Here is a 25,555-nt window from a genome sequence, read left to right as displayed (position 1 = left end):
CACCGTGAATGAAGGAAGTCCATAAAAGTCAAATCCAGCACTGGCCACAAGACAGTGATGGTGAAACCAGAATTTATCAGGACAGACTACTGCAGAAGTAGGCTTGACGTGGGTTAGGGGGGAGCAGGGTAGAAGAATCAAGCAAAACAGGCAACACCTGTGTGCGAGAATGGTGGGTGCACAATGGAACATCACAGGGGGACCAGAGGGGGTGGGGATGGCCTGTGCGGACAGAGGGAGTAACACATCTTGGTGCATGCTACCTGCTGTCTGAGCAGGGGGTCAGGCCCGGGGTCCTCCTGGTCCGAACAGGACCAAACAGGAATTGCCCTTTTCTTCGTCTGCCCTTCGCTTAGGACACCCAGGTGAAAGACGCTCTTGATCTAATAGTTAAGAGCAGGAAGGAAGAGGCAGGGCTAAGAAGGTGGGTGGGGCCTAGGCCAGGTGACCTAGATCCACTTGCACCTGCTCCCCATCTGCAAAGGCAAAGAGGCTGGAGGGCTCCTTAAGTAGGGAAAAAGAGTGGCAAGTAGGAAGGCAACAGGTGGGCGGGGATTGCTAAGTGGTGAAAAAGAGCAGCAAGCAGGAAGGCACCAGGTGGGCAGGGCTTTCTAAGTGGTGAAAACGAGCGGCAAGCAGATAGGCACCAGATGGGCGGGGCTTGCTAAGTTGTGAAAAAGACCGGGAGACAGGAAGGCACCAGGTGCACGGGGCTTAGGCCAGGTGACCTAGATCCACTTGCACCTGCTCCCCATCTGCCTCAGTTTTCAGAAGTAGTTTGTACGAAAAAGAATGATATGTTGAGTCACAAGCTGATTGGGCCTGCAAGTTGGGAAAGTTTCACAAACTTTCACCGCGAGAGGTAAGTTTTCTCAATCGGGTTGGCACAGTACCTTAATATGAAGAAAAGATTCAGCTGAAGACGTTGGTTCATGGCAGTTCCTGCAGACCTCACTGTTCTTGAGCATCAGTTGTGGGACAAGAGGGAGGACATCGGGGGACTCCTGCACTGCACGGGGACAGGTCAAACAAGCTGGCTAAATGGAAGATCTTCGGTTCGAGTAGCTAGTGTAAAGCACACAAGCTGGTGAACTTCCACCTGGTTAATCCTAACCAGCTCCGGAATTGGTATCCAGGTGGCCTACGAGTTGATTGGTCCTATCAACTAAAAAGAAGAAGTCGTCCTTGAAGGCTTCTCTGTCGAGATGAACTTGGCGATTCGGACCTGCAGCAGGGCTTCACCGGCAAACCAACAGTCCAGAGTTGCAGCAGCCGTCCTCTTCCAGCTCTTCTTCCGTTCTTTCTTTCCAGTGGTTGACTCTGCTTTCCAGTCCAAGAGACTTGACTTTTATACAGTTTTCTCCCATTCATTTCCGCCTAGCTGTCACTCACCCAGCAGGGTGCCGGACTGTCAGCCAGCCAATCACGCCACAGTGCATTTGGGTCTCCTAGGAGACTAAGCACAGGGAGTTCCTGGCACCTCCCTCACTTCCTGCCCACCCCAGACACTCAGGCGCCAGAGGCGCTCTTCAGTCCTGAAGCCCGCCAAAGGCATAGAAACAAAGGGACCAAACCTACTCTGGCCTGCAGATACAAGCTCTAGAAGGATGTTTCCAAAATGAAATGGTGAAAAAAGAAGACCGGGCCCTGTTTAAACAAAGGGGCTTAAGGCGCCATCTTGAAAAACATGTCTCCCGTGCTTTTTAGCTACCGGTGTTCGTGTTTTGGAACAATCATGGTAGTTCATTGTAAAACCACTGCCTACAGCCATTTCAAGAGGAAAGGGTAGTATTTGACTGCTACATGAGTTTCTAGACACAGGGGATACTAGTTACCCCCTCCAGTACTCTATAGGAAGATAGTGTGTGCTGGGTCTAGGAATTTAAAAAGACTTGTAAAGTCAATTTAACCTTACATTCTCTGGGAAACAGTAGTTTATCCCAGTGAATGTATTTAAACCTTTTGGAAGTCTCAAAAGACATCTCTGTGTCTCTGCACTGAGGGTGCCTTGTAACGCACATGTAAAGATGCCTATGGAGTTATCTTAAAACTCCATAATCAAAAAACACAAGAGTAAAACACACATCAAAATACACGAAAGAGTGGGAAAGAAAAGGCTCACACTCTTTCTAGGTAAAAAAATCAAGTCCTCAAAATCCAGCAAAGTTGCTGGGGGTCTATAAGGTGAAGGGCATTAGCACATTTATGAGAATTCTCCCTAACAGGCTGAATACACCTTGAAGCCAGTTCTGACTGGCAAATGCAGTTGCCCTTCTGGGATAATGAGGATTCCCTCATTTCTGCTCTTCCTGGGAGCATAAGTCCGTTTGAAGGGCATGCCAGCCAGTGGAGGACCAGCTCATTGTTTTAACGATACTTGGTGTGTGATTAGATGCTATTGTCACTCACTGGGCGCATGTAGGAGTGGGCCCCTAATTATCCCTGACTGCCTATCTGCCATCCAGGTATTGTGCACTTCTAATGATCAATGCCTCAATGCCAGCAAAATGGAGATCCTTCACATTGGGATCCCTGCTCCCGACTTCTTCCCTTCACTCTGGCCTTCCTGCAGAGGCTCTCCTCCTGCCCCCTCTTCTGAAGCCAGAACCCTTGGAGTCACCTTCAACTCCTCCCTCTCCTTCCTCCCTCACACTCAGGACATTGCCAAGAAGTCCCACTTTCAGCTCTTCCTTCTCAAAGGAATTCTCCATTTTCTCACCTTCCCCCAGAAGCTCAATGTTACCTGAGCCCTGGTTCTCTGTAGGCTTGACTTTTGCAATAGTGTCCTCCTGAATCTACCTTCTTCCACCTTGCGACCTCTCCAGCTAATCCAGAATAGGGCAGCAAGACTGGGCCTCAAGCCCAGGGACTGCATGTCTCCTGCCCTAAAAAGTCTTCACTGGCTCCCGGTTGCTTCACGGATTACATTCAAATTCCTTTGTATCATCCACAAGGCTGTTTGGGGCTAGGGGCCACACTATTTCTAACTATCTCTTACTAAATAGTCCCTCTCAGGACTTCTGCGCTCCTCTGGCACAAACTCTTTGAGTGTAAAGCATTTCGTAAAACAGAGGGCAGGAGGTTGATCGCTTGCAGCATCCCCCTCCTGCTTTTTGTCTTGAGCAGAACTTTCTTAAATTCCGGAACATCCTCAAGACTTTCCTCTTTACCCCCTCCATCCCCCCTTCTCTCCTCTGCTAATCTCACAATTCCTTTTTTGGTGCCGAGGGCCCTCATGCATCCTCTGGGGCCTGACCTCCCACACTGAATCACCCCCAGCTTTTTTCCTTCCTCAACACTTGCCTCAACACATCCTCCATCCTGGAGGATCACACTTACTTTACATTGCACTTTACCTGTTGCTCACCCACGAGGACCCCATTCCCCGCCCTTCTGCACTTGCACATTCTGGACACTCCAAGGCATAGTAGGTTTTCCTCCCACTGTATTTAATTATGTGTTTATTAATTTTAATGTTTCTCCTCCACATGTCCCCTCCCTTTTGCCCTGTTGGCGCTTTGAAAAAGAATGTACAATGTACTTTCTGTATAAGCACCTAACAAGCGAACAATAAACAAATGAATAAATCACCAAAAACCTTAACCCAAAGTGGGTCACCACTTAAACGAGGGCAAACTAACCCAAGTCTCATTAAACCAAATTAGTTGACACATTATATACCTTTCTGCAACCGTTAAAACACTCCCATATTTTGTATTACAATCCAACCCAAAACATGATTGTAGAAACCTACTACAAACAAATCCCATCTTTCTCCAATTCTTTCTTTCTCATTGGCCTGTCTTATCTTAACTATCATTGTCAGATCATATTCATAGCACAACCTTTCTTGGGATTTGTCCATGGTAGGTCATGACATTATCATACAGTTAAACATTTGTGTGCAAACATAATTAATTACTGGTAACAACTGGCGTGAGTCCATTAACCTGTTAGATAATTGCACATTGTTTGCATGGGTACTTCAAGCGATATGAAGGATGCTGAATAAAGACGTTGTCCTTGAATTGACAATAGCTGTCTCATCCGCCCTGACTTGCTGGCATCATTGAAACATTCTAATGTACATGACTACCATTCCAACACACACTATACATCTGGAAATACAATTGAAACTCCTAGATATCGCTCACTTTCGTCTCGGGTGCTATTTCACCCCAAATGTATTACTGTTCAAATGAATGGCTGAGTCCCTCTGCAAAACTCCAATGCAATTAAGGAGATTACATCTGTTCTCTTCGGAACTACAAAGCCACAAAACACTGTGTCCTGTTTGACGGCTGACCCCCTGTCTGGTTAATCATTGTCTCTCTTTTGTCCTTCACTCCTGTAAAACTGGATGTTTCCCCTCCACCTGAAAGTCATAGCACAAACTGCTGGCTGCAGAGTCTGAATGAATTCATAAAAACAACACTACATACAGATGTATACATCCCCTGTATTTGTTTCTCAGTGTGCATGCATGTTTAATAAATACTAGCTTTCTTTTAGAGTGGCTTCTTCAGGACATGCCAAAACTCCTCATGGCCTGCTTCCTGGCACTCCATAGCACATTATGTCTGAATCCTATTTATGTTTAATTTTGTGGTTTCATCATTTTATCTTTTTATGTGCATGCAACCTAATATGTATCATCTTTAAGCAAAACGTAACACTAAAGTAACATTTCCCATTCACAATTTACTACACTGGATACATATGAAATTGCCAAATTTCCCCTAGTTCGCTAAACCCCCAGATTCAAATATGGAGCATGCAACATGAAACCATCATGATCGTGGGGACCTTTCCTGATAACCCTCAACACTACCAATTAATACTTGAACAAATAAATCACAGTCCTGTTCTTTAAAATCTTCACCCCCAACACTCACCACCCTTATAAAGCAACTACCAGTGAGAAACTGGGTGGATCTTTCCGATGAAGACGCGATAAAAAGAAACATCACAAGACTAAAATCATCCCGAGCCCCAGGTCCGGACGGGCTAGCAAACTCGGACCTTAAGCAAAACATTGACGACTGGGCCGCAGTAATGAGCCTAATCTTCAAGGACTGCAGAGATCAACGGATAATACCAGACTCCTGGACCCAGGCGATCATCGTTCCGATTTTCAAAAAGGGTGTTAGGGAGGACCCTACGAACTATCGTCCTATAGCCTTGTTGGACGTTATAGGCAAGGTCTTCGCCACTATGCTTTTGAATCACTTCCAGAACTGGGCAAGGCTATCCCCCTCGGCAGACCCACTGCAAACTGGTTTTCAAAAAAACGCAAGCACGGCAGCTAATATAATGATCTTGAGCATCATCAAAGATAAAGTATTGTCGGGAGCACCTAGAGTTTTTCTAGCATTCGTCGACCTTTCCCAGGCGTTCGACCGAGTGGACAGGTCAAAATTGTGGAAGAAATTGAAAGCGTGGAGTTGTCCTGAGGATATCCTGGACCCTATAATCGCCCTTCATTCGAACACCAGGGTGGCCGTTCGCCTGAACAATCAAGGCCTCCTATCAGATCAAATTCCCGTTCATCGTGGAGTAAAACAGGGTTGTCCGCTGGCCCCCGCACTCTTTATATCCTTCTTAGGCGACTTTAAAGATTCCCAGGATTCGATCAGGACATTTCCACCCAAAGTGGGCAACGTAGGGGTCAGCCGACTTCTATATGCCGACGACCTGATAATTTTGGATCATACGCAGGTTGGACTGCAGCGACAACTCGATAATCTTGCCCAATATACTAAGGATAACAACTTGGAGATAAACAAAGAAAAAACTAAAGTCCTGATCTTCCAAAAACAGGGGAATAAAAAGAAAGAAAATCTACAGTGGTACCTTCATAAAGCAAAAATTGAAGTTGTTACAACACTCAAATATTTGGGAGTGGAAATTGACAGTTCTAAGAACGCCAACACGATGCAACAAACTCTATGGACAAAGGCGAAACATCTAGCATCCCAGCTTCGAGCAGTCCATAGAAAATACGGAAAATTCAGTCTTTTACCTGCAATCCATTTCTATAAAGCTAAAGTAATCCCATCTCTAACGTACGGCATGGATGCAACACCAACAATTCCATCGACGCTCTGGACCAAACTAGAAGGCCATATTTGGCGAACAGCTCTTGGACTTCCTAAATCCACATCCTCTGCAGCAATAAGACGCGAACTAGGTCTGCTCTCTATAGCTGCAGTGGTGGCACAAAGTGGGATTCAGCTATACAGAAAAATAAGAGATCCAGAGAGTCTTCAAATATACCGGATGATTAATGACGAAATCAGTAAGGGAAACAATAAGCTACTCAAAAACTGGGCTGATACCCAGTTACAATCCCTACAGGCGATAGCCTGTTCAGAAGACGAACTAATCAAGAACCCGTTAAGAATAAAATCTAAAATGGAGTGGTTAGACTGGATAAATACGAATGAAAAAGCAACATCTAACAAGCTGTTAATCCATCCACCACCCGTTTTCAATAAACTTAAAGAGCCTATGGAATACTGTAAAAAATACCCGAGCAACTGGTCTATGAAAACTCTATTGAAAGCCCGTCTTAATCTGCTTCCGACAAAAGAAATTCTAGCCATCCGAGCTAACATCAAGGAGAAATCATGCCGCCTCTGTAAAAACTCTGAAAATACAGAATCCATAAGACATCTCCTGATGTCCTGTCCAGCGCTTGCACAGGAAAGGGACGTCTTCTTTGGTCCCTTGTTCGCAAACTCCTTCATTAATGACGAAGACATGTGGTGGAATCGCCTAATCACAGGAGCCCAAACCAGATGGCTAACCCCGACGGCAAAGCTACTAAATATCACCATGGAAAAGTTTACCCATCTCTCTGATATTTCTGACATCTAGCTAGTAAAGCCATCGAACTCTCTTTCATTGTGGATGGTGTAAACACTAAGAATATTGTTTTAAACACTTACGGGTGTGCAACTCTCAACATCTCAATATTTCTTTTTCTTCGGTCAGGTGCACGAAACCATGAGAATTCATTTTGTAAAAATCTAATATAGATTATATACAAACAAAAAAAAAAAAAAAAATCTTCTTCTTGGGGAACTTCCCTACAATCTTTTCTCATCTCTGTCCCAAAATGGTCACACTCCTCTGCTAAACAAATGCAATTCATCCACCACTATTTCCGCAATCTACTCACTGCTCCACAGAATCATCCCAACTTGGTGGAGGAAAAAAAAAACTGTTTCAGTCAGAGTACCAATGTGAGATAAAATGTTAGTATTTCTAGCTACAGACAGGGTCACAGTCATCATGTCAGTTGCTTTTGGTATTTGGGCAGAATAACATCGTAAGAGCATTTGGGAAGAGCAAAATACAATACGAAAAAAGACAAAAATAGGTAGAAGGATTTTCACAGTGAGGCTAATCCAAGATGGCACACAGGAAAAAAGAGTGTCTAACCACACATTAATTGATATTCCTGAATCTTTTTCCATGATCACTCTGAGCTTATGCAAGGCAGCGACAGTTTGTGGCAGGGTACCATTCTCTGTGTCATTGGAAGACACACATCCTCCTCCATTGCTGTCAGGAGGTCGAGGATGTAACCATTTTGCAAAGTCATGAGCCTCAGGTCCTGTAGTTCTTCCTTACTGGCAAAAGCACTGACTCAGAGGCATTGATAAACAATAGAAGTTCATATCTGGTCACCTGGAGCCACTTGGCACTTGCCACAGTTTAGATGTCCGGTGCCAGAAGAGAAGCAAAACAAATTTCTTTGTGAATAAACAGCTGATACGGTTCAGGAATGTCCATTAAGACTTTTGCTGCTGAAAGGTAGTACCAGCTTTTGGTTTGCTGCAATAGTTCCTGCTTCAGTTCTTGAACCGAGTTATTGATTTGTCCATGTCTAATGATGAAGTGGATGAAAGGGGCACAGGGGACAAATGGGGCACAGATGTAACCGTGGGCATTGGATGGGCCAGCATCAGGGATAATGAGGACTGGCACATGGAATGTAGATAAACTGCCCACACCTTGCCAGGCTGGCGGCAACTGCCTATTGGCCTTCGATCCACAAGTCCAAACATTGGCCAGAAGGGCAGCTGTACCTACAGCCAGATTAGTGATGTGAAGCATTCAGCTGCAGCTCCCATTTGTGCCAACATGCTTTATCACATCCGGGATAGGATTTTCAGTAGGGTGTGACTTCCAAGTGACCCACATGATCTCACCTCCAGAGTGGACTTTCCAGTACTGTGGGACTTCCAGGTTACACCCATGATGTCAATTCCTGAGTAGGACTTATGGTAGGGTGTGACTTTGGAGTAACCCCCATGAGCCACGTCAGATGCTGCAAATAACTTCTCCACACCTTCCCTCTACTTCATTTGGGATAAACAGCATAGGCACACCAAAAGTGTGGGGACTGAGAAATCACATGTAGAAATATCCTACTTATCACTCTCTCCCAACCTTCCTCATATGGCTATACCAGACATTATGCACTGAAAAACCATGTGCATTTGTTATGGGATCTATTTCATCATCCCCATTATTCAAAAAATCAACATCAATACTTATTTTTACTCTTGGCAATACATTCTCAGGTTCTACAAACCTAGATACATTTGAACCTTCTACATTTTCATTTGTTGCCATCTTCAAACAGAGATGTCAAGAGAATCACAAAAATGGTATAAACACTCAGTATAACATACATAATAAATCTGAATATTTTTTCTTTTTCCAAACAGAGAAATTCAAGTTGTAGATTTTTGTTTACAACGCCTCATTACTCTGGAATGAACGGCTGATCCTAAGGGCTTACTTAACTTTTTGCCTGCTCCTGCGCTTTTGTCAGCGGAGGGGTGCCAGTATCCATTCAGTCATCATTAAAGTGCATCCAATTCCTGTTGCCCTCCACCTTCACAGCAGTCAGTGTTGCGTAAACAACACAGTACAGCCCATGGAAATGCTGCTCACTCCAATGGTGCACAAAGGTCAGAAAGAATTTCCAGTCTCCCTGGAGAAGCTGCAGCTTGCGTTGATCATCAGTTTGGTTGATGTTTTCTAATGCATTCTGTTGCTGATAAGACATAGCCTGTGAGGATATAATCTTGAAACTATTGGTTAAAGCCCTAATGGACTCACTAAACTCCTCTCCTAAGATCACTGCGGTCTTATGTGCATCTAGTGCGAAAGGTGTGTGTAGCCTACGCCCCATCACAATTTTGTGGGGGCTCATGTGTTGGCTTTTTTCGTGGCTGATTTCTGTAATAAAACAAGGCTAGGGGTATCCAATGGTACCAAGATGTTTAAACTCATTGCATACTTTTACTAACTGGGCCTTAAGGACCCCATTTAGTATCTACATAATTAAATTGGCCTGCAGGTGGTGTACTGAGCACAAACAACTGTGCTTGATTCCCAAAAGCAAGGTAATTTCTGTGAATAAGGCATTAAAAATGTGGGTTTCATTGTTGGATTTTAAAGTCTCGCAAATTCCCCACTGTGGAAATACCTCCCTCACCAGAAACCTTGCTGAGGACTTAGTATCAGGATGTACACAGGGACCAATCTCAAGCCACTGGGAGAATGGACAAACAATTTTAATGAGGTATCTATCGATAATTGTTCCACCTCATGATTATGTCCACAAAATCTATATGAAGCTAGGCAAGATTCCCTTTACTGACCTCATGTGAGTTTAAGAACCGGGATTGCGGTGCATGAGGCTGGCAACAGTACCTGCTGGGACACAGTTTCCATTTTCTGGGAATCTGTAAAATGTAAGTGTGCTGCTTCCTTCGTTGCCTTGTCTGCGGCATTGTAGCTATGGGCTATTGAATTATAATGGTTAGTATGGTCAGTGCATTTAACTAAACCTACCTATGTGAACAAAGAGAACCCTTCAATTAGTCGGGATAACAGTGCAGCGTGCTGAACATGGGAACCATCAGATCTCCTAAACCCTCTTCTCTGCCACCTTGATAACCATGAATGCACAGTGGAGGTGATATACACAGATTCAACATAGTTACTGCCTTACCCTTACGCATTCCCTTACTCATTACTAGGACCTCCAAAAGTGCCACAAGTACTGTCACTTGCGCAGAGTAATATGAGTGCAACTGTCTCTTCAGCCTGACCTGGTATTCCCAATCCACAAGGCCCACAACGGCTTCACCTGTATGCTTCTCTCCAGTGACCTGATCCATTGTTGAGGACCCATGAACAAAAAGTACCTCACCTCCTTCCAAGGCATCCTCCTAAACTCCCATACTCACTTCTTCTTCCCCCTCATAAGAACAGTATTAGAATTTCAAGTGCCAAGTAATGACAGGCACTGCTTGGCAGTGCTTAATTTGTAAAAAAATAAGTACCAGGGCCAAAAAGTCTTGACCCCATAATGCCGGGGCACCGCCACGGTACGGGTGGCCCGGGCCAGTTTAGTGCTAGACCTAGATCAGCTCACCACCATCCCATTACACTGCTGCTGCTCCATGTCACATGTTTGGCGCTGCAGCAACTGCTTGCACAGGCAAGTAGTGGGATGGATGGGGAAGGGCACACATGGGTTGAGGAAGTATAATGCTTCAAAGTTGGAAAACAATTGTTATGGTAGTTGTAGTGGTTCCTGAATTCCAGTACAATAAAATAAGCTGTGTCATAAACTCACTTAGGTTTGGTCCATACTGATTGCTCCAGCTCTCTGGCTATGTGTGCCAAAAAAGACAAAGTCCTCACTGGCGCATTCAAGAGCGTTGTTTTTCAGTATGTCAGAACGTGTGCAAAGGCCCCTTTGTGAATAGTTTGCAGCACCCACTTGTTCCTAATTTTACAAAACACAAACTTCTCAAATTTACAGTATTGGAATTGCTCGCCTCGTTGAAAAACAGTGCAATACACTTGGATGGAGAACTTGGTCAAAGCGCCCTAAACCTGGGATTGTGTGTGATGAATGGAGAGCATGCAGCTTCTGGCCATAACCTGGGCAGTGTTGTGATGACACGGCCGCCCACTGCCATCACAGCCACACACAAATAGGAGTTGGCACAAAGACAAGCACAACCTGCCCTGGGAGGAAATCAAAATCTGAATGTAGACTATACCGGAGGCCATTCGAATGGGTTTTGTTAGTGAACCTCAGACTTGTGCAAATGACTGGAATTGATTAGGTTAAATATTAGGTTAAATATTACAAAGTAAGGGGCAAAACCATTGCTTAAAACAAATAAAAAGTGTTTTGTTTTTGTGGGAGGGGAATGGAGCGGTTCACTACATTCTTGGGTTACCCAAAAAACAGCATCCTCTCACAATTTTCTGTGCAGTTTTGATAACCTGCCACATCTGCCTGCAAAAATTTGGTGTTGATTGAAAATAGACGTGGCTACAGACTACAGTAATGCAGAAATGAACAGTCCAGAGTAAGAGAGTCAGGGTTCGGCTACAACATATCTGGCCCATGCACCAATGAAAAGTGCCCCAAAATGAAAAAATCTATTCTTTACTTTTCGTGAAAGACTGTTTGATTACTACCGAAGGGGGTCGTTTTTGTAAAAGTTGAAAATGTTTCCATTTAAAGCATATCTGGTTAGAGGCACAGCTCATTAGTAGCAATTACCAACTGTAGTAATCAAACTGGACCGCTTTGGTCAAAAAAGAACCCACTTTCGCCAAAAACCTGCTCACACCAGCATGTTGGACTGGCCCTTTGCCTAGACCAGTGTGAACCGAGGAGAGATCATTTTCTCTGCGGTTCAGAAGAAGAGTGGCTTCTGCCCATTTTGCCACCATTGTTTGCTGTGCTCTCCCTTTGGGGATGGTGTAAGTGAGTATGGCGTGACCCAACACACCTTTTGTGACGACTCCTCTCCTCCATGCGCATCAGAATACAGCACTACCTTACAGAATATTTTTAACTTCGCTTGGCTCTCCACTGAGCCCACACCAATCCATTTCACCTGCCCTTCATGCCACGTGGAGGGAGGCCTTTCACCTCTTCCACCCTGCCCTGATAACCTACTCAGAAGAACAAATCTGAGCATATTGTCTTCTTAGCCATTCGCCAGAGCACACCTTACTTCCCTTCACTCTCTCAATGGATATCAGTGCCCTCTTATTTTCTTCTGGGCTTCCTAGATCAGGAATAAAGCCCCATCTTAAAAGGGCCTTAAGTTACTTAACCACCAAAGAGATATGAGGACATAGAGTAAGGCTGAGTTTAAAGAAAAAACATATTTCTGGGGCATCATTGATGGGTCAGCGTCGTGCCACCACTTAAAATAAGTTACTTATTTCTTTTAAAACCTACCTTCCGTGGGGCTGCCGCCAAGCGGATGATGACAAAAATACCCAGTGGAGCGATGTCCGCTCCCTGGATATTTATTCTCATTATCAGCGTGGTGGCCCCACGAAGGTCAGATTTTAAAAGAAAAACATATTTTTGGGCCCGTCACTTTCTAAGTGATGGGCCGCAGCCACCACTGAAAATATGTTATTCCTTTTAAACCTACCTTCAGTATTTTTGGGGGAGCCCGCGGCAGAGTTGTTGGACTATCAGTCTGACTCTGCCCTGGTCGTGGATTCGGTGGGCTGGCAGTCAGCAGCAGGCCACACCAACAGCCAGGACACAGGAGACACCACCAGGGGACCGCGCCGCTACCCGGACCCTGGCTGGAATCAAACAGCATTTGACTCTTCCTACAGACTGACTTACCTGCTTTGGAGTCAGCTGCCGGCGGGGACTCTGTCTCCTGTCGGGGCTTCGGGGGTAGGTGGCACTGGCAAAACCAGGCGCACACCGGCACACAAATGAAAAAGCAGGGCACCATGAAGCAACTAGACTGCACCACACGCAGCAGGCTCTCTCACGACACAAGCGATGCCACGCCTAGACACCTTCACAGTAACTTGTGAAATGAAGGTGGCGCCGCGCTGTGATGGGCTGGTGGTGGCACCAAAAACATGTCACAATGTCATTTCACTGGCTCAGAAGAACAGCTAATGAAAACTGCACATTCTGTGTTACTATACAGAATTTACCAAATACTGCATAGTAACATCAGAATGTTAGTTTTCATTGGCTGTTTGTAACAGTTTGTTGTTTCATTGCTATTGCTGGTCCCAGGCCCAGCCAGCCATGGCTTGCAACCTGCAACTGCAAGCAGAGCGTGGGAGATTACGAATCACAATGATTTATGATCGAAGTGGAGGGAACTCAAGCAAACAAAACAATTGCACGTGCGCTGGCCTGCCGCATCAATTAGTTCTGGTGCCCCATCTTCAATTTTATTATCTTTATGTTCTTTCACACAGGGTCCCTAATTTGAATCCCTGAAGAAGGCGGTTGAAATAGTTTTTGTTACCGCCGCAACGTGAAGACCAAAGGGACCAATAACTTATTAGGGGTCTCCCTTATTCATTAGTTCCTATTAGTTAGGAGCTTACACGTTGGCAAGGCAGAGATATCTGGCACTGCAAGACTCTGAAGGATGATCCTCTAAGTCAGGAATTGGCCCAGAATATGCAGAAGTAGTTAGGTTTAGGCCTTCCTATGTACAGCACTAATAGTACAAGAATGAACAGTCTTTTGAACTGAATTTTTATCATCCGTTTCTTTCATTTAATGTCAAAAATATTGTCAATTTGCATATGTAGCATTAGCGTCGAAGATTTATATTTGATGGTTTATCATTATTGTGTTTTGAATTTTGTCACTTTTTTTATTAAGTTTTATTCACATTTGGATTGTAATTTCTTTTTCTTTATTTATTTATTTATTGTTCTTATTGTACCATGGACAAGTGAAACATTAGTGAATGGACTAAAAAAAAAGTAAAAACATCTTTTTTACATTAAGTGGGTAACCTTCATCAGACTGATTCTCCATTGACTCTTAAAAACCAGATGTGATAAGAAGTAATTTAGTTTATCCAACTGAGATGACAGACAGGGATACACAGATTTTGGTTAATATGCCTCTCACCAGTGACCTGATCAATTGTTCAGGACTCATGAACAAAAAGCACCTCACCTCCTTCAATGGCATCCTCCTAAACTCCCATAATCTCTTCTTCTTCCCCCTCATAAGTTGCAAAATCAAGAAAAATATCATCAGTTTTCACTGAGTAGGCTACAAATGTCACAGGATTCACTCTCTGACACTGCACAGGATGTATTGATACATTTGACAGAATTACCTTGTACCCGAAACTCTTAGGGTTGTCAAAGTCGACTTGGACTTTTCCAAGATTGCAAAGACTGCATGCTCCACACAAAATTTCACAAGGCAACCCATGGTAATGGTTGAAGACTTTTGTCTTGAAAAACCTGCCGCTGCTACAGCATGCTCACATGAGAACTGTCCCTGCATCACTGGATGTAGGAGTCTGCTGTAGTATGCTAAAGGTTTGTGGCCTAATGATGTTTGTTGGTTCAGGACAGCTGTCATCACCTGTCCGTTGGAATGAGAAAACAAATAAAATGGTTCCTTGTAAATTAGGGTCGCCAAGATCGGAGCACTGCTGATCGCAGCCTACAGTTCCTGAAAGCAAGTCACCATTCATGCATACCATTCTATCAGACCTTTCACCTTCTCTGCTTCCTTACGTCCCTGCTGTAAGGGCCTCATGTAAGTAGAGTAGTCAAAGATCCACGATCTACAATAACTACAGAGCCCTAAAAGATGCTGTATCTGTTTTATCGTGACTGGTTGAGGCATATTCTGAACTGCGGTGGCTCCTTCTGGCATTACCTTCCGTCCTGCTGGTGATATCACTTGCCCCAAATATACTACCTCTGTCTGGCAGTACTGCAATTTCCCTTTGCCCACTTTCTACCCCTTCTTCGCAAGCAGGATGAGGAGTGCTATTGACTCTTCTCAGCACTGCTCCTCCTAAGTGCTACAGACTAGCGAATCATCCAAGTACTGAATTATGGTAAGGGACTCATGCAAATTCCCCAAATCCATTTGGACCAGCCTTTTAAAGACACTCATAGATTCCCACTACCCTGGGGCAACCTTGTGTGCTTGAGTCTCTGACAAAAATATGTGAACGCTGTGACTTACTGAGAATTGGGGTGTAAGAGGACTGAGAAAAATACATTTTTTAAATCAATCACTGTGAAGTGGTTTGATCAATTAGGAATATTATAGAGAATAGTAGCAGAATTTGGTACTACTAGAATTTCCACCTCAACAATACTATTGAATGGGCGCAAGTCCTGGACCATGCTCCAACTGGACTCCTTTGCTTTCTTCACAAGGTAGATTGCATGTTGTATGAGGACACAGAAGGTTGTATTATGCCTTGCTTCAGCATTGCCATTATGGTCTCATAAATTCCCCCTTTCACTTCGCTAGACATGGGGTAAAATCGCACCAGGTTTCAATTTTATTCGCATTGCTCCAACAATCTTTAGAAGCTCCAAATCATAAGGATTGTGGGACCATAAATGTTTCAGCACCTTATCCAAATCCTCCTTCCAATTTGGCATTGTATTTCTAATGATGAGCATGGCCTGTGGTACCTCCTTTGCTCGATCTCTATCTAGCAAGGCACCCCAATCTCAAAGACCATCTCCCCTGTGTCTTTGGTGTCTTCAAACAATTGCTTGTTGGACACGTCCTTTAGCAATAAGGTAGAATCGATGCACAGCACTGTGCGCTACTCTCTGCCTTCTTCATCTGTGTGCTCTCTCTCTCACCTAGCCATTATCTTACCGTGGCTACTATCTTCTTGCCTCCTGGTCAAATCACCAAATTTCTCTCTGAGTGGGCAGACCTCTCCTCCTACCTCCTGGCCTATACCACTCTCCTCCTCCTCCTCGGTGATCTCAATATCCATTTAGACTCTCCTTGTTCCTCATCTTTACACTTCTGTGACCTCTGGACTCCCTCTCCCTATCCATCCTCCCCTCTTATACGACTCACTCGACACACCCGATGTCTTGATCTCCTCTGACCTCCCCCTTTCCATCCCTCTGACCACTCCTCTCTCCTGGAGCGATCATTTCCTCCTCTGATCTCTCCCTCTCTTCCCCCAAAGCCAAGCCTACCCCAACATTGCCACCTACCTTCTCGGACATCTAGCCTTTGAAGTGTGCGTCAGTTGAGGCTTTTGATGTTACCTTCTCTCCCCCTCCACACCTAGCTGACTCACATCTTGACAAAGCCCTGTCTCTGCTCTACTCTGCTCTACTCTTCTATTTCTCATAATCTTGATTCTCTTTTCACCATCATGAGTATCCATTTGAAGTCCAAAGCCAAGTGCAATTCCTGGTTTGACTCTGACCTAGCTACACTCAAATGTAAGTGTAGGGCGGATGAGAGGAAATGGAGGGCTTCTTGTTCATCCTCTGACAAACTGGCCTGTCGCCTGTTCCAAAGACAATATTGACTCTCTGTCCTCACCAAGAAGAGGGCCCACATTCAAATATGTGTCTCTGCAGCATCTAACAACTCAGCCAAAATCTTTAAAATCTGCAAGCCTGCTGCACTCTCTACCTGTTCTGTTGCCTTCCAGGCTCTATGCAATGGCCTTGACTCTCACTTTACCTCAAACACCCAGGACATGTTGTTCAACTTCTCCTTCCTTCTTCCTAATCTCCCACCTCGGTCTGTGCTTGCTGACCCTCCTTCAGCTACCCCCACCCTCTTTCTCCTCCTTTCTCCTTCTCTTCCCTGATGAGGTCGCTAGACAAGTCTGATCTATGAAAGTCTAGTCAAAACAGGTTCACCCCTGTTCATCTAAAACCATAAAGGACCACATTGATACTCCCGCTCAGGCACTTGACGAGTTTTGCAACCTCTCCTTTGCGTCAGGAACCTCCCCCCCTGAAGCAATACCTTGTGCATACACTTCTTAAGAAACCCTCAGCTGATCCTTCTTGCCCGGCTAACTATCGCCCAATTTCCATTATTCCCTTTCTCGGCAAACTTCTGGAAAAGCTGGCCATCCCTCAGCTTCACCTTAATTCTGACTCTGTTGGCTGTCTTCATGGCCACCAGTCTGGCTTCAGACCTCCCAGAAGCATGGAAACTGCTATCCTGAACATCTGTAAAGATCTGCTCTCCAACCTTGACTCTAACATTCCCACTGTCCTCATCCTACTCGAGCTCTATTCTGCCTTCAACACGGTCAACCAGTCCATCCTGCTCAACCGTCTCTGTGACAACCTGAGTATCATCGCCAAGCTCTTGACTGGCTGACCTCTTTCCTCTTAGATGGTCCTTCCTATCATCTATCTTCCTCTCTACCTGTGGTGTTCCCCCGGGGTCTAACCTCTCGCCCTGGCTTTTCAACCAATACCTGGCCACTCTCATCCACTGCATTGGCATTTGCTGCTCAAATTTCCAGTGCTATGCAGACGACACTCAACTCATCTTCAGGCTGCCCTCGGCCACCTCCTCCCCTTCTCTCATCTCTCATTGCATAACTGCCATTCAAGATTGGTGTGCCACCAACGATCTTTGTCTGAATGCCAGCAAGACGGAGATCCTCCTCATCGGCACACCTTCACCATCCTTTCCCTTCACTCTCTGGCCGGCATCCCTTGGCCCTCCTCCCACCCCTACCTCTGAGGCTAAGAACCACTTGGTCATCTTTGACTCAACACTTCACTTCTCTGCCCACATCTCGGATGTCTACAAAAAGTCAAACTTCCTACTGCACCTCCTCTCTTTCCCCCAGAGGTTCTCCCAAGCTCTGGTTCTCTCTAGGTTGGACTATTGTAACAGCCTCTTTCTAAATCTACCTTCCGCTACTCTCCGTCCTCTGCAGCTAAGCCCAGAACAGGACTGTGGGACTTGTCCTTGGCCTCAAGCCCTGGGATCGTATCTCTCCAGCTCTGAAATCTCTCCATTGGCTCCCAATGGATGCAAAGAATAAATTCAAATCTCTTTGCATTGTCCACAAGGCTTTATGGGGCCTTGGTCCAAAATACCTTCAGCTATCCCTCTGCAAATACCTTTCATGATGCCTGCCCCCGGAAGACCAGACCAGGCCCAGCAGCCCCGGAAGCAGGCATCATGCCACTTGGAGCATGACCAAAAGCCCCAGTTAGGGGCTGTTTGGGTGCAGTCCTGGTGCCTATGGCGCCAGGCTCATAAAGATAAAGTCAGTCCTGGCGCCATGGGCGCCAGGCTCATTATTGATAACTTACCTAAAGCAGACCATGCTGCATACTCACCTGAGGCAGACCATGCTGCATGAAGACTCAAGCCAAATGAGGCTTAGGAGGGACTATTTTACTGAAGGGACTATTTTGTTACTCGGGTGGGGCTGTGGAAGAATACTTACCTGGATCTTCTTCCAAGGCTATTTAAACCACGCCCGGACAGCCACACGTGCTTCGCGTTATTCTGCTTGCTGCAGCGTAACGCTCACCGTGTTTTCAGCAGCTTCAGCCACGCCCGCTTCAGTCCTGGGACTCCTGAAACAAGAAGAAAAGAAGGATAAAGGTTAGAACAGGAGTTTTAACTTTAATCCTTACCTGAATCCTGATCCATTTCGCCACGGAACTGAAAGACAGAAGTCTTTGAAGCATCGCTTCGCATTCCTACGGTGCCGCGCTGAACTCACCTGCTTGGCGGTACTTCAGCATTCCATCACACTCTCTCCATCTCGCGGCCGCCCTCCGACACCTAAGGAGACAAAGACAGCAAGGTGAGCAAGGGGACTCTCTAAGGCTATACAAGCTACCCCCAAGGACTTACCTGATTTACCATGGGAGGTACTCACCTCATCTCGGGTCGGCCCAGTCAACTCTGCTTCATCGCCGTACCCCAGCCCCTAAGGGGAGAAAGCAAAGACAATACCAGTTACCCCCCACAAAACTTACCTGATTTACCACGGGGGTCTCACCTCATCTCGGGTCGGCACAGTCAACTCTGCTTCATCGCCGTACCCCGGCCCTAAGGGGAAAACCTCAATAGACTTACCTGAATCTTACCAAGTGCCATTTGGAAATCTTCGAGTGGATTAATCGGCAACCTGCAAGGAATCGGACAGAGTGAAGATCAGACATTTGAACTCTTATGAACAATTGGACTTTAGGGTCAATACTGGAACTCACCAATTCCTCTACTCCAGTGAAGTAACTGGTCATCAACGCGCCCCTGCGGTCGACGCAGGATGGAGAGCTCATCCTTCCAAACCATCAGGTGAGACTAAGGAGGGGACATCAAGAGTGATCTGTGGGAAGACAACGGGAGTGGGGAAGGTGGGTTGATACTCAATTCCACAGGTAGTTAATTCCTCTTCTCCTTTGCAGAAGAATATTCTTGCGAGCCAGACAAACTAGGCTGAGCGGGCCAGTCCAGTCAGTCATCTCGGCGCTACACGTCACGCTGGTGGAAACAACAGCGGCCCAGTTCCGGTCGACGCCCCCGTGGGGACCAGGTGAGCGTAACAGAACGCGAAGCCTACCCACAAATACCCACCTGGGCGTCATGGAGACCTCGGAAACTGATCAGTTGGCCCAATTGTTAGGGGAATTAAGGGCCGAAGTGCATTCCGCCCGCCAAGGAACCAATGCCCTCAGGAGGGAACTGATAGTGTCAAAAGAACGAACTGATGAGTTGGCCAGACAACTATTACAGAGCCAGGCTGGACAAACACCTCTACCAGGACTTGGGGCAAGTCCAGCTCCTGTACCATCGAGTAACCCGGTGCAGATAAATTTACCTGGAGCCGTTCCTTTGGCTCCGCCTGAACGCTTTGCCGGAGACCGAAAAGGGTTTGCAACATTCATGAATCAATGCTGCTTGCACTTTTTATGTAGACCTGGAGCTTTCCCAAACGATCAGGCCAAGGTAGCCTTTGTACTGTCATATCTCAGCGGCAGTGCGGCGGATTGGTCCATTCCACTAGTTAACCAGGATGACCCGATTCTTCGAGATTTCCAGGGTTTTCGAACAAGCATGGAAAGACTATTCGCCCGACACTCCCGAGGACAGGCTTTGGACAACGAACTTTTAGCCCTACGTCAATGTAACCAGGATCTTTTATCTTACATTGCAACTTTCAATAGATTAGTAGTGGAAACCGAATGGCCTGAAGCCACACGAATCACATTATTCCATCGAGGACTTTGGGGAGAACTCAAAGATGTTTTGGCCCAAATCGTGAACCCGCCTCAAGACTGTGCTGAATATATAGATCTAGTGGTCCAGCTCGATCACAGACTTCAAACCAGGAAGGCTGACCGAACCAAGTTTGAGAACAGGGTGTTGGTTAAAACCCACGTAAGCTCCAAGGGAGTAGATGTCTCAGAACCTATGCAAATCAGGAAGGTTAAAGGACCCTTAACCCAAAAGGAGAGAGATAGAAGACGGCAACTGCAATTATGTTTATATTGCGGAACTACTGGTCGTTTTCTTCGGAACTGCCCTGTAAAACCACCCAAGAAAGTTATAGGAGCAGCAGACGAAAACCATGTGAAATCTGACTCGGGAAACGACCACGCCTGGCAAGCGTAGAGGTCCGCTTGCCGAGCATAAAGAAGGACACTCTGACCTCGCATTTCACCATACCCATGGTCCTTGTAGATCCAGAGCAGCCATCACGCATGCACGCGGTAAAGTCCTATGTAGACAGTGGAGTCATAGGAAATTACTTGGACAGGGAATTGGCTACCAGGATGAATCTATCTCTCACCTGCAAGACCACGGCCGATGTTGTCACCACTGTAGATGGAACGGAAATTGCCTCTGGACCCGTAACCCATTCCACTGCAGAGATGACATTGCTGAGTCAAGATGGGCATCGAGAGGCTATGATGTTTGACTTAATCAAGGCCCCACAGTTTCAGCTGATACTGGGGATACGTTGGTTGGAAAAACATAATCCCTGTATTGATTGGCGAGAGAAGAGACTAACCTTCCCAGAATGTGCTCACACCTGCTACCCAAGGAAAACTCAAAACTCAGTCCTGGCCCCAGTAATTCCAGTAGCCATTCAATTACCTGTTGAATACCAAGACTTTCAGGATGTCTTCCAAAAGGAACAGGCAAACACCTTACCACCTCACAGATAGTATGATTGTCAAATAGATCTTGTACCTGGAGCACAACCACCTTGCAGCAGAATCTATGCCCTTACGGAACCCGAAAATCTCCATTTGCGCCAGTACCTAGACCAGTACCTTGCTAATGGCTTAATTCGCCCGTCCAAGTCCCCTGCATCTTCAGCTTTGTTCTTCGTACCGAAAACGGAAGGCAACCTTAGAACATGTATAGACTACTGCACACTGAATCAGATAACCATCAAGAATCGATACCCACTGCCTTTGATCCCAGAACTACTAGACCAGGTGAAGGACGCTTGTATATACACGAAACTAGACCTTCGGGGGGCATATCATCTGGTGCGTGTCAAAGAGGGTGACGAATGGAAGACTGCTTTTCGCACCAAGTACGGACTATTTGAGTACCAGGTGATGCCCTTCGGACTATGCAATGCACCAGCAGCCTTCCAGTTCATCATGAACAATGTCCTCCGAGAGATTATCGACGTTTGTGTGGTCATTTACATCGACGCCATCTTAGTATACTCTTTATCAGAATCTGAGCATGTAAAACACGTCTGAGCAGTCCTAGAGAAGTTAAGCCAGCATAAATTATATGCTAAACTGGAAAAGTGCATCTTCCACACTACAGAAGTGGAATTCCTTGGATTTATTCTGACCCCAAGAGGAATCCGGATGGATACACGAAAAGTGGATGCCATTCTTAATGGCCTTCTCCAAGTTCAATCAAAGGAGTTCAAAGCATGCTTGGCTTTTCCAATTTCTACCGCAGGTTTAGCCCGGACTTCTCGCACATTGTACATCCCATTACAACGCTATTGAGAAAAAACAAACGCTTTTTGTGGACAGAGGAAGCCGAGAACGCCTTCCAAGAGTTAAAAGCTAAATTCACATCTGCTCCCATATTAAGACACCTGCGCCCCAAGCTTCCCTACATAGTGGAAACAGATGCATCCAGTTCAGCCATGGGAGCACTCCTTTCCCAAAAGGATCCCGAAACTAACCAGCTTCACCCAGTGGCGTTTTGGTCAAGAAAATGTTCAGCCCCCGAATTAAACTATGCCATAACCGACAAGGAGCTACTGGCCATCAAGTCTGCCTTCAAGGCTTGGCGGCACTATCTACTGTGTGCCAGACATACCATCACGGTCATCACCGATCACCGCAACTTACAATACCTAAAGACAGCCAAAGCCCAATCTTCGCGCCAACTCCGTTAGGCATTGTTCTTCGCCGAGTTTGATTTTGTAATAACCTATCAACCAGGTTGTAAGAATGGTAAAGCAGACGCCTTGTCCCGGATTGGAATGGAAGAAGCAGAAATAACTTTAGAACCCGTACCCGTAATTCCGGAACAGAGAATCATTGGCCTGACATCCATACAGACACTGGAGGACATTCAAAACAAGATCCACCAACTCTTTGATTCCGTTGCCCTACAGGACTGGGCAAAGAAAGGTCCAGAGTACTCTGTCATCGATGATTTACCTTATTACCAAGGCCGTCTATTTTTACCGCAAAAGGAATTACAGGAACTTGTCATTTCCCATTACCATGACACCTTAATAGAAGGGCATCCGGGTATTGCAAAAACCGAAGCTAAAATTAGGAAGCAATTTTGGTGGCCCACCTGGCGAAAGGATGTCAAGTCATTTGTCATGTCTTGTGGCATTTGCGCACAAAATAAAGGGCAAAAGAAAAAACCTGCTAGATTATTGCAACCATTAGACATACCACCTACCCCTTGGCATACCTTGTCATTAGACTTCATCATGGATTTACCCCCGTACCAAGGTTACAATACCATTCTAGTTATTGTAGATCTTTTTTCTAAAATGGCCCACTTTATTCCTTTAAAAGGGATATCTTCAGCTTCAATTCTGGCCAAGGAATTCCTTGAAAATGTTGTCCGGCTGCATGGCTTTCCTTCAGTGTTATTTTCAGATCGGGGCAGTCAATTCATTTCACATTTTTGGCGGAAATGCTGCCAACTGGCACAAATTGATGTTAGGCTTTCGACCAGTCACCACCCTCAGACCGAAGGTCAAACGGAGAGGACCAACCAGACTCTTGAACAGTACCTCCGTTGTATGCTACATCAGTCTGAGGGGAATTGGAAAGACATTCTGTGGATCGCAGAGTATGCGCACAATAATTCCATACACTCAGGAACTGGACAAAGTCCTTTTTTTACCATTTATGGGCACCATCCTCGAACCTCGGATTTGGACTCACCCCAGCATTTAGAGATGCCCGCAGTGGACCATCTCCATGCTGTTATTACACAAGCCTTTAAAGAAGCAACCATCCATTTGCAAAAGGCTAAGGAAAAATACAAAAAGGATGCGGATCAGCACAGAAGTGAAGCTCCTCAATACCAAATAGGGGACCAAGTATGGTTAGCCACTAAGCACTTACCACTCAAGGGGACTTGGACCTTTAACCCCAGGTATTTGGGACCTTTTTCTGTCAAGGCAATTATTAACCCAGTGGCCGTCAAGTTGGACCTACCTGCTCATATGCAAATCCATCCCGTCTTCCACGTGTCTCTTTTGAAGCCAGTGCAACCAGGAACTAGGCTAACCACTCCACCTGAACCTATCCTCATAGACGGGGAGCCCGAGTTCGAAGTCAAGAATATTTTGGACTCAAAAAGAGTGAGATCAAAACTCTTTTACCTATTTGACTAGAAAGGTTATGGTCCACAGGAAAGGTCTTGGGAACCTAGTGACCACGTGCATGCACCTCGTTTAGTGAAGAGGTTCCATCGGGAATTTCCAGACAAACCACGGCCAAGGGGGAGAACGACTTTAGGAGGGGCCTTGAGGGGGAGTGCTGTCATGATGCCTGCCACCGGAAGACCAGACCAGGCCCAACAGCCCCGGAAGCAGGCATCATGCCACTTGGAGCATGACCAAAAGCCACACGTGCTTCGCGTTATTCTGCTTGCTGCAGCGTAATGCTCACTGTGTTTTCAGCAGCTCCAGTCTTCAGCCACGCCCGCTTCAGTCCTGGGACTCCTGAAACAAGAAGAAAAGAAGGATAAAGGTTAGAACAGGAGTTTTAACTTTAATCCTTACCTGAATCCTGATCCATTTCGCCACGGAACTGAAAGACAGAAGTCTTTGAAGCATCGCTTCGCATTCCTACGGTGCCGCGCTGAACTCACCTGCTTGGCAGTACTTCAGCATTCCAGCACGCTCTCTCCATCTCGCGGCCGCCCTCCGACACCTATGGAGACAAAGACAGCAAGGTGAGCAAGGGGACTCTCTAAGGCTATACAAGCTACCCCATGGACTTACCTGATTTACCACGGGAGGTACTCACCTCATCTCGGGTCGGCGCAGTCAACTCTGCTTCATCGCCGTACCCCGGCCCCTAAGGGGAGAAAGCAAAGACAATACCAGTTACCCCCCACAAAACTTACCTGATTTACCACGGGGGTCTCACCTCATCTCGGGTCGCCACAGTCAACTCTGCTTCATCGCCGTACCCCGGCCCCTAAGGGGAAAACCTCAATAGACTTACCTGAATCTTACCAAGTGCCATTTGGAAATCTTCGAGTGGATTAATCGGCAACCTGCAAGGAATCAGACAGAGTGAAGATCAGACATTTGAACTCTTATGAACAATTGGACTTTAGAGTCAATACTGGAACTCACCAATTCCTCTACGCCAGTGAAGTAACTGGTCATCAACGCGCCTCTGCAGTCGACACAGGATGGAGAGCTCATCCTTCCAAACCATCAGGTGAGACTAAGGAGGGGACATCAAGAGTGATCTGTGGGAAGACAGCGGGAGTGGGGAAGGTGGGTTGACACTCAATTCCACGGGTGGTTAATTCCTCTTCTCCTTTGCAGAAGAATATTCTTGTGAGCCAGACAAACTAGGCTGAGCGGGCCAGTCCAGTCAGTCATCTCGGCGCTACACGTCACGCTGGTGGAAACAATAGCGGCCCAGTTCCGGTCGACGCCCCCGTGGGGACCAGGTGAGCGTAACAATACCTCTCTTCTATTGCTCTTCGCTCCTCTACTTCTAACTCTCTCAGAGTTAGTAGTTTTTCACAGAAAAAAGCTGGGGGTAGATCTCTGTCCTCGGTTGGGGCCTCCCTCTCGAACAGTGTCCCTGTCACTCTGAAACTTGAGGAGAACCATCTCAAGACCTTCCTCATTGCGTCTGCCTTCGACCCCCTCCCCCTGCTGATCTGTTCTCTCTCGGCACCATGCACCTGGCCAATCTCTGTCCTCCGGTCTCAAGAACCTGCTCACCCTGCCACCCTCCTGCACTGCCTCCAGGCCACCCCTTGCTCTGGGGTCTGTATCTGCACCCATACAGCCCCCACCTTTTCTTCCTGCACTTATCAGACCTACCTTGTCTGCTGCCTTCAACCTAGCACTTGCCACTTGCTGGCAGCACTACCACTGTTTGTTGGCTTTATTATTCATTTATTTATTTATTTATTATCATTGATATTATTCATCTGTTTTTTCTTTGCTCCGCACTTTCCACTTCTCCCCCCTTCCATGCACTTTTCCCC

Source organism: Ambystoma mexicanum, chromosome 11 (assembly GCF_040938575.1).
Source record: "Ambystoma mexicanum isolate Mex_15411 chromosome 11, UKY_AmexF1_1, whole genome shotgun sequence".
NCBI classification, from domain to species: Eukaryota; Metazoa; Chordata; class Amphibia; order Caudata; family Ambystomatidae; genus Ambystoma; species Ambystoma mexicanum.
The sequence above is the reverse complement of the archived record's forward strand: the minus strand, read 5'-3'. Positions refer to the sequence as shown.